The sequence below is a fragment of the Podarcis melisellensis genome (genome assembly GCF_964234715.1).
Source record: "Podarcis melisellensis genome assembly, chromosome: 12".
NCBI lineage: Eukaryota > Metazoa > Chordata > Lepidosauria > Squamata > Lacertidae > Podarcis > Podarcis melisellensis.
Window position 1 is genome coordinate 25531514 of NC_138544.1, and position 12856 is coordinate 25544369.

At 44.5% G+C, this 12856-nt stretch overlaps 1 long non-coding RNA gene across 2 annotated transcripts; it reads right to left on the bottom strand.

Moving 5' to 3' along the window:
- Nucleotides 1–6033: 6033 nt before the first annotated feature.
- On the bottom strand, nt 6034–12012 carry LOC309353859. 2 transcript variants are annotated; one of them, XR_014162086.1, is made up of 3 exons: nt 11718–12012; nt 10584–10647; nt 6034–6216 (listed from the first exon to the last, which is right to left on the bottom strand). It is a non-coding gene; the product is annotated as an uncharacterized lncRNA (long non-coding RNA). The 2 variants fall into 2 exon arrangements; XR_014162085.1 differs by lacking the exon at nt 10584–10647 and having other exon boundaries at nt 6034–6260.
- Between the last annotated feature and the right edge of the window lie 844 nt (nt 12013–12856).

A 12856-nucleotide genomic window follows, 5' to 3' on the forward strand; every position in this document is an offset into this window, starting at 1 on the left:
GTGTCTTTCTGCTTTTTCTTTCCGAGTTCAAGCATACAGCGGTACCTCAGGTTACATACGCTTCAGGTTACAGACACCGCTAACCCAGAAATAGTACCTCGGGTTAAGAACTTTGCTTCAGGATGAGAACAGAAATGGTGCTCCGGCGGCGTGGGGGCAGCAGGAGGTCCCATTGGCTAAAGTGGTGCTTCAGGTTTCAGGTTAAGTACGGACCTCCGGAACGAATTAAGTACTTAACCCGAGGTACCACTGTATTTGAAAGCAATGAGCATGGTGCTTTCCATAACCTTATCACAAGCAAGTCCATGGCCCTGTATGCCTCTCCTGTTTTCCTTCCCCATATGACAAATCAAACACACTTTTTTAAAATTTAAACTTAGCTACAAAACTTGGAACATGACCTCTTGCCCTTGACCCCTGGCTCTCCAGAGGCTTATGGTAGAGGCAGGCAGCATAATAGCTGCTACAGTTATTAAAAAGTAGCAAGTTGGTATGAAGTGGTGGTAAAAGCCATGAGTAGAGTCCTGTTGGTGCGCTTGTGCTCACAGAAGGGCTTTAGAGCCAGCAAAGGTCTTCACTAATGGAAGAAGATAGGCAATAAGAATAATTGCCATCTTCTCCACTCGCCCAAAAGGCTGTTGAGTCCTAAGGGTTGAGATGCCCTCCAAAACAGGAGGAGGTGGGCTGCAGGGGGAAAGGAGAGTGAGAAAAATGCATTCCCTCCCATTCTTTTAGCTGAGGTATACAAGGACACCAATTAGATTTTACCCTGGAGTGTTATGTGTCTATATTGAGCAAGAAATGTACACAGTATATCGAATGGCAGCACTCCATGCCATGATACATTACAATCTTAGTTTCTAAAAGGTTAGGGGCAGCTGGCTGGGGAAGTGTGTTGGTCAGAATTCACGATGGGCAATTGGGCTGTTTCGGCAGGTTCTTGCATTTTTATGAGTACTATTTATGAGGGCTTTGAAGGAAAAGGCACTACAAGATAAGTGCTTGTAGCAATATAGTAATTATACCAGCATTAACCACAGCCATTATAGCCAACGGTTAGTGATGAAGGAAATTACAGACCAGCAGCTGGAGGCCACAGGTGCCTCACCTCTGAACTAACACAACCATTTTACTTCCAAATTCTTTTTCCTTATCACCGAACTCATCATAATTGAGTTGAAAGGTTCATTGACTTCTTTATATAGCTTAGAGGTAAGACATACTCAAACCAGATTAAACTACTGTGCCTGATCAAGGGATGTCAGTACCGCTCTGTTCCGCCTTGATCAGGCCACACCTGGAGTACTGTGTCCAGTTCTGGGTGCCACAAGTTAAGAAGGATGGATATATATATATATATATATATATGCAGGTTTTGGTGTCCTCGGGTGTCTTCCCGTGTAAAAGTTGGGGTGTCTAGGCGACGTTTCGACGAGGTCTCACTCGTCATCTTCAGGCTGGTGCTTTCGGCTTCTTGTTACTGGAACAGAGCAGGATCTCAGTGTTTGAGTTCCTATAAATACTGTTGAGGAACTTATATATATATATATGCTTTCGTAGATTTTCACGGGTACAGGAATGCAGGTTTTGGTGTCCTCGGGTGTCTTCCCGTGTAAAAGTTGGGGTGTCTAGGCGACGTTTCGACGAGGTCTCACTCGTCATCTTCAGGCTGGTGCTTTCGGCTTCTTGTTACTGGAACAGAGCAGGATCTCAGTGTTTGAGTTCCTATAAATACTGTTGAGGGGGTGTGGTGTATAGCCTCCAATGTTCTGGGCAGAGAGGAAGTTCCCAGGCTAGTGTGCCTTTTCTTCTTTTGTTCCTTAATTACTTGAGGGATATCTTGAGTGATTTCTTGAGTGATATCCTGAGTACCACTTAGGTGGGTCATTAGGTGTGGATTAGTTGCTAAAGTCTTTGTGTCTTGACCTCTTGAACTTTGTGAAGAGTTTTTCTGAGAAGATGGCTGTACTGCACTTAGTTGTGCTCTGGCTTAGCTTCGTGTATAGGGGCGAGCTGTGGTTTTGTGGCCTGTGTCAGCCAGATCTGTGTAGGGATTGCAGGGGGGTGCAGCATCCGGAGGTGCCACCATGGTTTGGCTACTGGATGGTGTCTGTAATTTATCTGTGGAGAGGGTCTGGGTTTGGGTCTGGTGTGGTTGATTGGTGATGGCGTTCTGTGTGCCTCTGGATCTGGTGTCAGTTTTTGTGGGGAGGGCTAATTTCCAGATGTCTGGCAAGCGGGATGTGTCGTCACGCTTGTTCATGTTGTGAGGGTGTTTCTCTATCTCGATGGCTTCCATGATTATTCTCTTGTGGTGATGTTCCATGTTAAAGAGCAATTTGGAATCTGCAAAATTAGCAACTAATCCACACCTAATGACCCACCTAAGTGGTACTCAGGATATCACTCAAGAAATCACTCAAGATATCCCTCAAGTAATTAAGGAACAAAAAAAAAAGGCACACTAGCCTGGGAACTTCCTCTCTGCCCAGAACATTGGAGGCTATATACACCACACCCCCTCAACAGTATTTATAGGAACTCAAACACTGAGATCCTGCTCTGTTCCAGTAACAAGAAGCCGAAAGCACCAGCCTGAAGATGACGAGTGAGACCTCGTCGAAACGTCGCCTAGACACCCCAACTTTTACACGGGAAGACACCCGAGGACACCAAAACCTGCATATATATATATATATATTCATTTTTTAACATATCATTTTCAACAGTAATTAAACATACTTTCACATCTTATTCAAATTTTTGACTTCCATCAATCCTGTCTGAAAATTTTCCAATCTCTCAGTATGTATTTCTTATCTTCCCTATTACATTTCAAACTCATAATCAATATCTATCTTTGTAACACTTCGTATATTTCTCCTTACAAAACTTCTTGTAGTCCTACTAGCGTAATTTGTTGATTACAGTTGTTCTTCAAATAATTCATAAACGTCTTCCAATCTTCTGTAAATCTCTGGTCCCGCAGATTTCGAATCCTTCCTGTCATTTTGTCCAATTCTTCATAGTCCATTAATTTCGTCTGCCATTCTTTCATCAGAATTTCTTCTTGTTTCCATTTCTGGGCTAATAATACTCTTACCGCAGTTGTTGCATATAAAAACAATTTAACATCTTGCCTATTAATGTCCTGGCCTATAATACCAAGTAAAAATGCTTCTGGTTTAAAAATAATAATAATTAAAAAACAATTTTTAAGTCAAGAAGGATGTTGACAAGCTGGAATGTGTGCAGAGGAGAGCTACCAAGATGATCAAGGGTCTGGAAACCAAACTTAGGAGGAACAGATGAGGGAGTTGGGCATGTTTAGCCTGGTAAAAAGGAGACCATCTTCAAATAGCTGGGATAGCTTAGTCAGTCAAGCATAAGACTAAATCTCAGGGTTGTGTGTTTGAGCCCAACATTGGGCAAAAGATTCCTGCATAGCAGACAGTTTGACTGGCTCCTGTTGTCCCTTCCAACTCTACAGTTCTATGAAATACCATATTTTTCTCTCTATAGGACGCACTTTTTCCTCTCCAAAAATAAAGGGGAAATGTTTGTGCATCCTATGGAGCGAATGCAGGCTCCTTGGCTTCAGCAAAAGCAACGCGAAGCCTCCAAAGCGCAGAGGGAGCGCTCCCTCCGCGCTCCGGAGGCTACGCGTTGCTTTTGCTGAAGCCTGGAGAGCGAGAGGGGTTGGTGCGCAGGGATAGCTGCCTGAAGCCTTTGAAGCGCAGTGGGACCTTGTGCTGTGCTCCAAAGGCTTCAGGTTCCTTTCGCTGAAGCTGGGACTTCCTTTCAACCACTGCTGACTTTAATCATCTATTGAATACTCTTTAAATACCTGCTTTTGACTTTGTTTTATCAGTCATTTTAATATTCTTTTGTATATTTTTGCAAACTGTTCATAAAGCTCTCTTACCATCATGTGGTTTATAATATATAATAACAAATTCAATTAAAAAACACCCACACTCCTCTTTTCCTTTCAAACAGAGTTTGAGCTTTACTATTACATATTATTCAGTAACTGTATGTTGGTTACCGTACTTCTGGGCCTGGCATACAAAAAAAAATTGCCTTATGCTTTGCCCCAGCTATTGTCACATAGATTTGGAAAGGCCAGGGCGGGGAGGACAGGTTTCCCCCCCCTTTTTCCCCCAAAGCTGTTTTTTAGAAGTCCATGAGAAAAATGACAAAGAGCAAGAGCAAGAAGAAATGGAAAATGATAGCAGTAGTTCAGAAAATGAGATAGAATAAACTGCATGAATATGTTCTGTTTTTTGGGTTTTTAAAAAAGCACTACTCAAAGGGTAGACCTTCTATGGAGCTTAAATATTGAAATGGACCTTAACTTTATTTGCTGTTGGTGCTAAGCGGCAAATCTGATTATTTTTTATGTTGTTGGTTTCTTGCTTTTTTGTTGCTTTTGAGGGAAAGGGGCTGGTTACATGTTTTATTGCAAGCATAATACTTTTATCTACACTGTGTTTCATGCAATTTGTAAAACTACTCCACACTAAACTTTTTTTAAATTTTTCCAAAATTTCCATTTTTTTCTGGGGAAAAACATTCCCCCCCCCCCTCATGGCTTCAAAATTTCCGGATATTTTACATCTCTACACCGGGCACCTCTGAAATTTTATAAACCATCCCTGGGAGGGGGCAGAGGGGGTGTCACTTGTTGCTTCAACATCTTAGCTCGTGCCTCTCATACAGCTGCTGAGCCTTGCAACCTGTGATTTACTTTTCGTACCATTCTAATCTGAAATTCAAAGCAAAACCGGAGTCACGAGTTCCAGTCCCTCATCTGACAGGGAGGGTTAAGACAACTGGCAATAGTGTCAGGCATCTGTTGCCTTCTTGCCTCCTTGTGATCTTCCGCTAGGTGTCTGGTTGACCACTGTGTGGAAAAGGACAAAGGACTAGATGGGCCTTTGGACTAATCCAGCAGGGTGGCTGTTATGTACTGAGTTGAATAGGATCAAACATGCAGCAGTCTGATTGGTCCTAGAACAATAGGATTCAGAATGCAGCAGTCTGATTGGTCCTAGAACAATAGGACCCAGAATGCAGCAGTCTGATTGGTCCACAGGAGCCACCCAATCCAGCTCCAGGTGGAAGTGAACCCGCAGCCTGATTGGCCTACAGGAGAATCCTGGAATTAGCCAATCACGTGGGGCCCATTGTGCAAATAATGTATATAAAGCAGACATTCTGGGGGAACTTCCATTCCTCCTCACCACTATGAGCTGAATAAAGAGCATGAAATCCACTCTCGACTCCAAGTATATTTCAGTGGTTCTTAAGGGAGTGCAGCCAGTTCAGCACATGCTCCAGAAGCTTCAATAGAAATGTACTACCAAGAACTCTACTTACGCAGCCAAAACATGAGATAAAATTCACCCTGCAGGGAAGCATTCTGCCGCAGCTACAGAGAATCCATCTTACACTCTTGACCTTTCTTTTATTCTGTGGTTTTTGATATCCTCCTGTGTTCATTTTTGTTTGCCTATTCATAAGTGGCTGGCGAAACAACAGTGTGACTGTCGCTTGCTGCATATATCAAATGGCGGCTTTGTGGAGTTCAGACTCTGATCCCTCTTGTGAAATGCTAGACTCTTGGGTCCTCCATTAGATGGTATGATTGAATTTCAGAACACTCAGTGTTATCCTTTGATTTCTGCTTGGGATCAAGTATTTATATACAGTGTCTGCATTTGCTTATTGCGTTGAGCAGCAGGCAGGCAAACAAAGGAGAGAAAACGGAGACTGCCTCTATGGATTGCACTTGTGGCTCACTTTAACATTCACAGGATAAATAATCCAGAATGCCTCTGAACAGAGCAAGCAAGACTTCTGGTCTGCAACGCTGGAGGGGGTTTGGATGCAGCAGAGATGTTTCACACCCAGACCTGCCAAACTCTGGGAGATGGGAACCCCTGTTGAAGTTAGTGAAATTTCAGCTAAGAAGCTCAAATCGTATATGTGACTGACACCCTTCTTTGGAAATTAAACCAATGTCAATACTTTAACATTCAAAAACTTTACTTGCAGAAACTTAGTTATAAATGAATTAAAACAGAATATTTACAGTTACGTGCTTCTCCAAGCATGGGCTTCTTCTAACTTCCAAACAAACTGTATTTTAATCCCTTTCCAGAGCTCAGTACTCAGCCTTCTGTATCTCAGTTAGGCCATGCCTTGCAGCTCCTATGAGAGATTTCCACTTTTACCTTTTCCTTCTGCTTTTCTGTCTTTCAAGCAAAGACGAAGCACTCAAGCATTCTATTCAATTTAGCAGTATTCACAGTGGATTCTAAAACACAGTCATCTTGCCTGACATTAAATGGAGTCTCTCATTCACTAGATACCTCCCATGTGACTACTAGAGAACTCTCTAGAACAGTGTTTCCCAACCTTTTTTGGGCAAAGGCACACTTGTTTCATGAAAAAGATTTCGAGGCACACCACCATTAGAAAATGTTTAAAAAATTAACCGTGTGCCTATATTGACTATATATAAAGTAACTCTCTTTAATAGGCATCAAATAAACACAAAGAAAGTATTTTATAATTACTTTATTATGAAATAGGACGCACCTACTTTTTTGGGGGGGGAAATAAAGGAAAAAAATTTTCCCTTTATTTCCCCCCCCCCCCAAAACCAGGTCGGGGAACAGTGGGATGGCAGTGCTGCGCCTCCCCGCTGTCCCCCGAGCTTGTGGGGCTGGCCCATGTCTGCCTGGCGCGAGGGGCGCTCTGCTTCAGGGCGCCCCGCGCGTCGGACGGCAGGCTAAAGTCCGCAGCATGGGGAACCCTCTGTTTCAGGGCGCCCCACGCGCCCCCAGGTGCGCAAGGCTGGCGAACACCAGCGCGGAGCACGGGGCGTCCTCCAAAGGGCGCCCCGTGCTCCGCGCTGCCAACTGCCGCCCGCAAGCCTTGCGCTCCCGCCGCCCGACTCGCCCGCCTCCCTCCCACGGCACACCAGGCAACGTCTCGCGGCACACTAGTGTGCCGCGGAACACCGGTTGGGAAACACTGCTCTAGAATTCAGTTACCAATCAAATTTAAATACATAGTCATGCTTAAAAGTATTTATAATCTCGGTCAATTAAATTACAGTGGTACCTTGGTTCTCGAATGGCTTAGTTAACGAACAAATCGGCTCCTGGATGCCGAAAACCCAGAAATAAGTGTTCCAGTTTTCAAACTTTTTTGGAAGCCGAATGTCCGGCACAACTTCCACTTGAGAGCAGGAAGCTCTTGCAGCCAATCAGAAGCAGCAGCTTAGTTTTCGAATGGTTTCAGGAGTCGAACGGACTTACGGAATGGATTAAGTTTGAGAACCAAGGTTCCACTGTACTATACTTAACAACCTCCACGGAGAGCCCCAATACACCTGCCAAACCAGATATAAGTTACTGCTGGTGGTAACCCATGCAACTGGGTGTTTTGGAGGTGGAGAGTGAAGGTGGCAGGAGCTGGAGCAGCACAGAATCTGCTGTGTCTTAGGCTGGCCCTTCTACCAATATGTGAGGGCAACAGTTGTTTGTGACAAGCCAGAAGCTGGGATTGAAGAGTAAATCAAGACAAAAAGATAAATCAGGATTGATGAGCAAGCTCACTACCCAGGAGTGGCTCTCTCAGCAAATTCACTCCATATAAACTGTCTTGCAAGCTTTTCCTTAATAGACTCCTGCTATGCAAGAGTTATGGAACTCTGCTGATGAAATCAAAATAATTAAAATTCTCTTGCTCGGAGATGAGCGCGTATAGTGAGGCTGCATAATTGCTTCCAAAAGAATTAGAAAATATACATTTTCTAATAAAACTCCCTAAGCTCTTACTTCTGGGAGAGATAATTCTAAGAATTCCTGTAATATATGCTTTCAACTGTGGCAATGAAGATGAAAGACTTCCGTTGTAAGGGTTTTCTCTGAATCTGTTTTTTTTTTTTTTAATTATGATTTAATGCTGTTCTCTGCAAGGAGCTGGAAACTCAACTCATATCTTTGCTGTTATATAACATATTACGAGGAGATGTAATACAAGTGGGGTGAGGGAATAGCCCCACATCACAGAGGCCCCAGGGTGCAGGAACGAGGCAATGGAAGGTGGCGGAAGTCAGTGGGAATGTCAGGGGATGAAGAGAAACAAGACATGGGTAAGGGAGTTGAGAATGAACCGAATCAAAAAAGCAAATACATAGTGGCATTTCAGCCATCACTATGACACAATTATGTGCTGAATATTTGGTACTAATCTTTTCTATTTGAATTCCATCACTTGACAAACATCACATCACAGCAAGAAGAGAAGAGTAGAGTTTGGATTTGATATCCCGCTTTATCACTACCCGAAGGAGTCTCAAAGCGGCTAACATTCTCCTTTCCCTTCCTCCCCCACAACAAACACTCTGTGAGGTGAGTGGGGCTGAGAGACTTCAGAGAAGTGTGACTGGCCCAAGGTCACCCAGCAGCTGCATGTGGAGGAACGGGGAAGCGAACCCAGTTCACCAGATTATGAATCTACCGCTCTTAGCTGCTATACCACACAGGCAAGATGGATTTGTGCTCTTGATTCAACCAAAAAGGTTGCTACATTGGTGCTGTGATGGCCTGGGACTGGGGCTCGGACTCGGAACCGGAGGAGTCTCGGTCCGCACTGGATCCTCTGCCTCAGGCGGCATCTGAACCAAATCTGGGGCCTGATCTGAAGAGCCCCAGTCTGCACAGGTTCCCCTGCAAAAAGCACCATTTGGGCCGAGTCAGGAGCCTGAGCCTGCCCTGGCTCCAGATGTGGGGATTACCTCATTGACCTCTGCTGGGCAATCACGTACAGCTGCTCCACTACCAGTTGGGTCAGGAGAGGCTGAGGCGTCCTCTGGGTCTAGTAACCCACTGATATCTCCCGAGCTGCAGAGACTCAGGTCTGAGAGAAGGAGAGACCTGAGTACTCGCAGGAGGAGTGCTCACCTTTGGACGAGACAGGGTGAGTCACCAGGGGATCAGGACCGGCCATTACCGCATCAGAGATAAATGGCTGCCAGACCCTGCCCCAGGTTACGGGAGCAACATTGCTGCTTGCTGGAACCTGCCTGTTACCCTGTGCCTGTCCTAGCCTGGTTTCCTGCCTTGGCCCTGTTGGACTGACTCCTCGTGGAATCCTTGGATTCGGAACTGGACCTGGACCGCGTTGCTCAGGTTAACCCCTGGGCCCAGCACAGGTGCATCCTACTGGGTCCTGTCTTTACCATTCTGCCCCCCAGGTATTTTGTTGTTGTTGTTTAGTCGTGTCCGACTCCTCGTGACCCCATGGACCAGAGCACGCCAGGCACTCCTGCCTTCCACTGCCTCCCGCAGTTTGGTCAAACTCGTGGTGGTAGCTTCTAGAACACTGTCCAACCATCTTGTCCTCTGTCATCCCCTTCTCCTTGTGCCCTCAATCTTTCCCAACATCAGGGTCTTTTCCAGGGAGTCTTCTCTTCTCATGAGGTGGCCAAAGTATTGGAGCCTCAGCTTCACGATCTGTCCTTTCAGTGAGCACCCAGGGCTGATTTCCATAAGAATGGATAGGTTTGATCTTCTTGCAGTCCATGGGACTCTCAGGAGTCTCCTCCACCATAATTCAAAAGCATCAATTCTTCGGCAAGCAGCCTTCTTTATGGTCCAGCTCTCACTTCCATACATCACTACTGGGAAAACCATAGCTTTAACAATACAGACCTTTATTGGCAAGGTGATGTCTCTGCTTTTTAAGATGCTGTCTAGGTTCGTCATTGCTTTTCTCCCAAGAAGCAGACATCTTTTAATTTCGTGATTGCTGTCACCATCTGCAGTGAACATGGAACCCAAGAAAGTAAAATCTCTCACTGCCTCCATTTTATTTGCCAGGAGGTGATGGGCCCAGTGGCCATGATCTTAGTTTTTTTCATGTTGAGCTTCAGACCATATTTTGCCCCCCAGGTATAGGGTGGTATATAAATTCAATAAATAACAACAATAATAATTGCTGTTATGGCATGTTAATGTAGCCTGATGAGTCTTAAAAATTTCAAAATAACGTGATCTACTCCTCAAGCCAATAGTCAAACCAAATAAATTTGTATTTTCACCACTTTTCTCAGTTTCTCCAATGCCCTAGTCTAGCCACCAGAGGGAAATCTTCCTCTCTCTTTTTCATTAAATTCAGACACAATATAAACAGATCGGTCAACCAGATTTTCAAAGCGGATGTCTTGACACAACTGATAACTGATATTCATTCAGTCTGTCACAACAGTAAAATAAAACTGACGTTTCATATGGTGTCCAAGGTGATAAGTGTCAGAACACTGTCATGAAGCACAGAAGACATGCAGTGTTCTATAGAACACTATTGTTAGTTCAAATCTTGGGGAGGAGAAAGCATTATTTGCAAAATTTGATGCCCTCAAAGAGCACCCGTGTTCATTTTCATCTGTATATAAGAACATTACACACACACACACACACACGGTAGATTAAGTGACTATCTCTGGATCCCTAGGGATGGGTTCTGGTGACTACTTAAAATTTTGCAGATGGCATTAGACTTACGTTCCATTGGTTTGAGAGGACAAGGTAGATGGTCACAACCAAAGTGTTAGGTTCTGATTCTATGCTGGATTATGTACAAAGATTGGCAGAAAATATTAGTTATTAATATTAATATTAAATATGAGTAAAACTGTTTTTGCTTTTAAATACGTTGTCAGCCCTGTTATGCAGCAGAGTGGATTGACCTGCTTCTGGTGGTAGTTTCAAGGGGAACAAGCAAAGGCAAGAACTGGTATATAAACAACGCCTTCCTGTATCATACAAAGTGTTAGCCCTAGATGAATAGCATTTCAGCTCTGCTTCAGGCAGCAAAAAAACTTACATTGGCACTGAAAGTGCTTTTCCCCATAGGAAAATATGACCAGTTCTGAAGATGTGCCATGATCCACAGATCTCTTGGATACCAATGGACACTGTATGCTTTTAGTACCACATACAGGGCTTTGGTGACCCTAGTCATAGCTGCTTCAATGTGGCACCCATAGATGCAAAGGCACCCCGAGGGCTTCTGTTGCTCACAAAGCCTCTCCTCCCTCTCTCTCACAAATGGGATCATCTTAATAGATGGTCCTGGTTGCGGGCAGGCCCTCAAACCGGTTCCCCCCACCCCACCCTGGTGTGGGTGGAGCTATCACCCTTACGCCAGGGTGGCACCACAATCACCCAGGGCTATTGCCCAATCATTTTGAAGGGTGGTTGTGGGGAAAAGTATAAAAGCGGCAGCGCGATATGTGCCAAGCACCTGCTTCGCACTGCCGAACAACCCCTAAAACAGCAATTTAACAGGAATTTTACTATCTAACGAGACCATTGATCCATAAAATGAAAGCAATAATCAATGTACTGTACTATAAAATAAATAAGACAATAGTGTAAACGATAAGAATTAAAATTATTCTTTTTTCTTACTCTCCAACTCCAACTCCAATCACACACACACCCTGCCAGTTAACTCATAGGTTTATCTGGAGGGCATTCCTAGAAGCGTGGCTCAGGATTCATTGCTCTAGGGTACCTTTCCATTCCAGTTTTACCGAGATCGTCATCTAAAGTCTTCACTCTGGTCAGCTTCTACTTGTTAATTTGACCTCAGTTTTCCCCAAGACTGCTGCCAGAGTCCTCCTTAGTTCTCACCTCAAATCATTTCAGCATCCAGCAGAGGTTCTCCATTTTCTTCAGTTTGCTTCGGGCTCAATCTCTCGGCTTCCTTTTGGCTTTCAATGTTTCTTTGCCCATTCTCTTCATTGCCCACCGATGACTGTTCAACTGACCCCTCAAACAGTGCTGATCCCGGCCTTATATTCCCCTCAGCTGGGACCTCCAGCCAATCAATTCGTATCTGACGGAATTCCAAATTCCAAACCTTTGTTGGCCTACAATTATGGACCAATAGCTTGGGATGGAATGTCCACCAAATGACCAACCAGACTGACCGTTTTTGGGTGCTGTGTATGAAAGGCCAAACCAAGCCATCACCTTAGCAACAGTGAACAACTGTGACAGTTTAACTGCCAAGTGACAGGCCTCATATACCCTGTATCTGTAGAAGATGATTCCTCTTCCCATAGCTAAAGGCTTACATTCCAGTCTCTGTTTAAAGCCATCACAGTGTTCCTAGCAAGACAAATGTACCTTACAAAAAATATGGTACCTACACATGAGCTACGGGCATCTGTGAAGAGTGGAGTCAGGAGCTATTGCCAAGATGCAAACCAGCATATGACAGAGCAAGGAATGACTCTTCTTATCTCTGCAGCCGCTATCTCCTGGGTGACATGGATGCCATTAGCCAGCTGAATGCGCATGCGCACTCCATCCATTTCCCTCCCCCCCCCACCCATCTGCATAGCCCCAGGCACTGGCAACCCACACTATGCCACAGTTCCAGTACAGCTACAACAATGCCCAATCTCCTACCTAAACCATTAAAATAACCGTTAGAATGTGAGAAATGCCTTGTGGACCTTTATGCCTCCATGCTTGGGGATGAATCCCACTCTCCCCTTCATTTTGGGTGCAAACTGTGGTTAACGACTATTATCTTTGCACTGGAGCTTATGAATCATGCTTTTAATTTTAAGCACGTACTTCTAACAACCATAGTTTGCAACTAGCCACATTTAGATACCAGCTATGCTATCCATGGTTAGCTCTGAAAATGAAAGGGAGAAGATAAAGCAGGAGTAGTAAGTACCAAAGCCCTCACTTTCTAAACTATGATGAGAGGACCAGGTAGCTTTATAACTGCTCTCAACCTCAAAGTTTGCAATAGA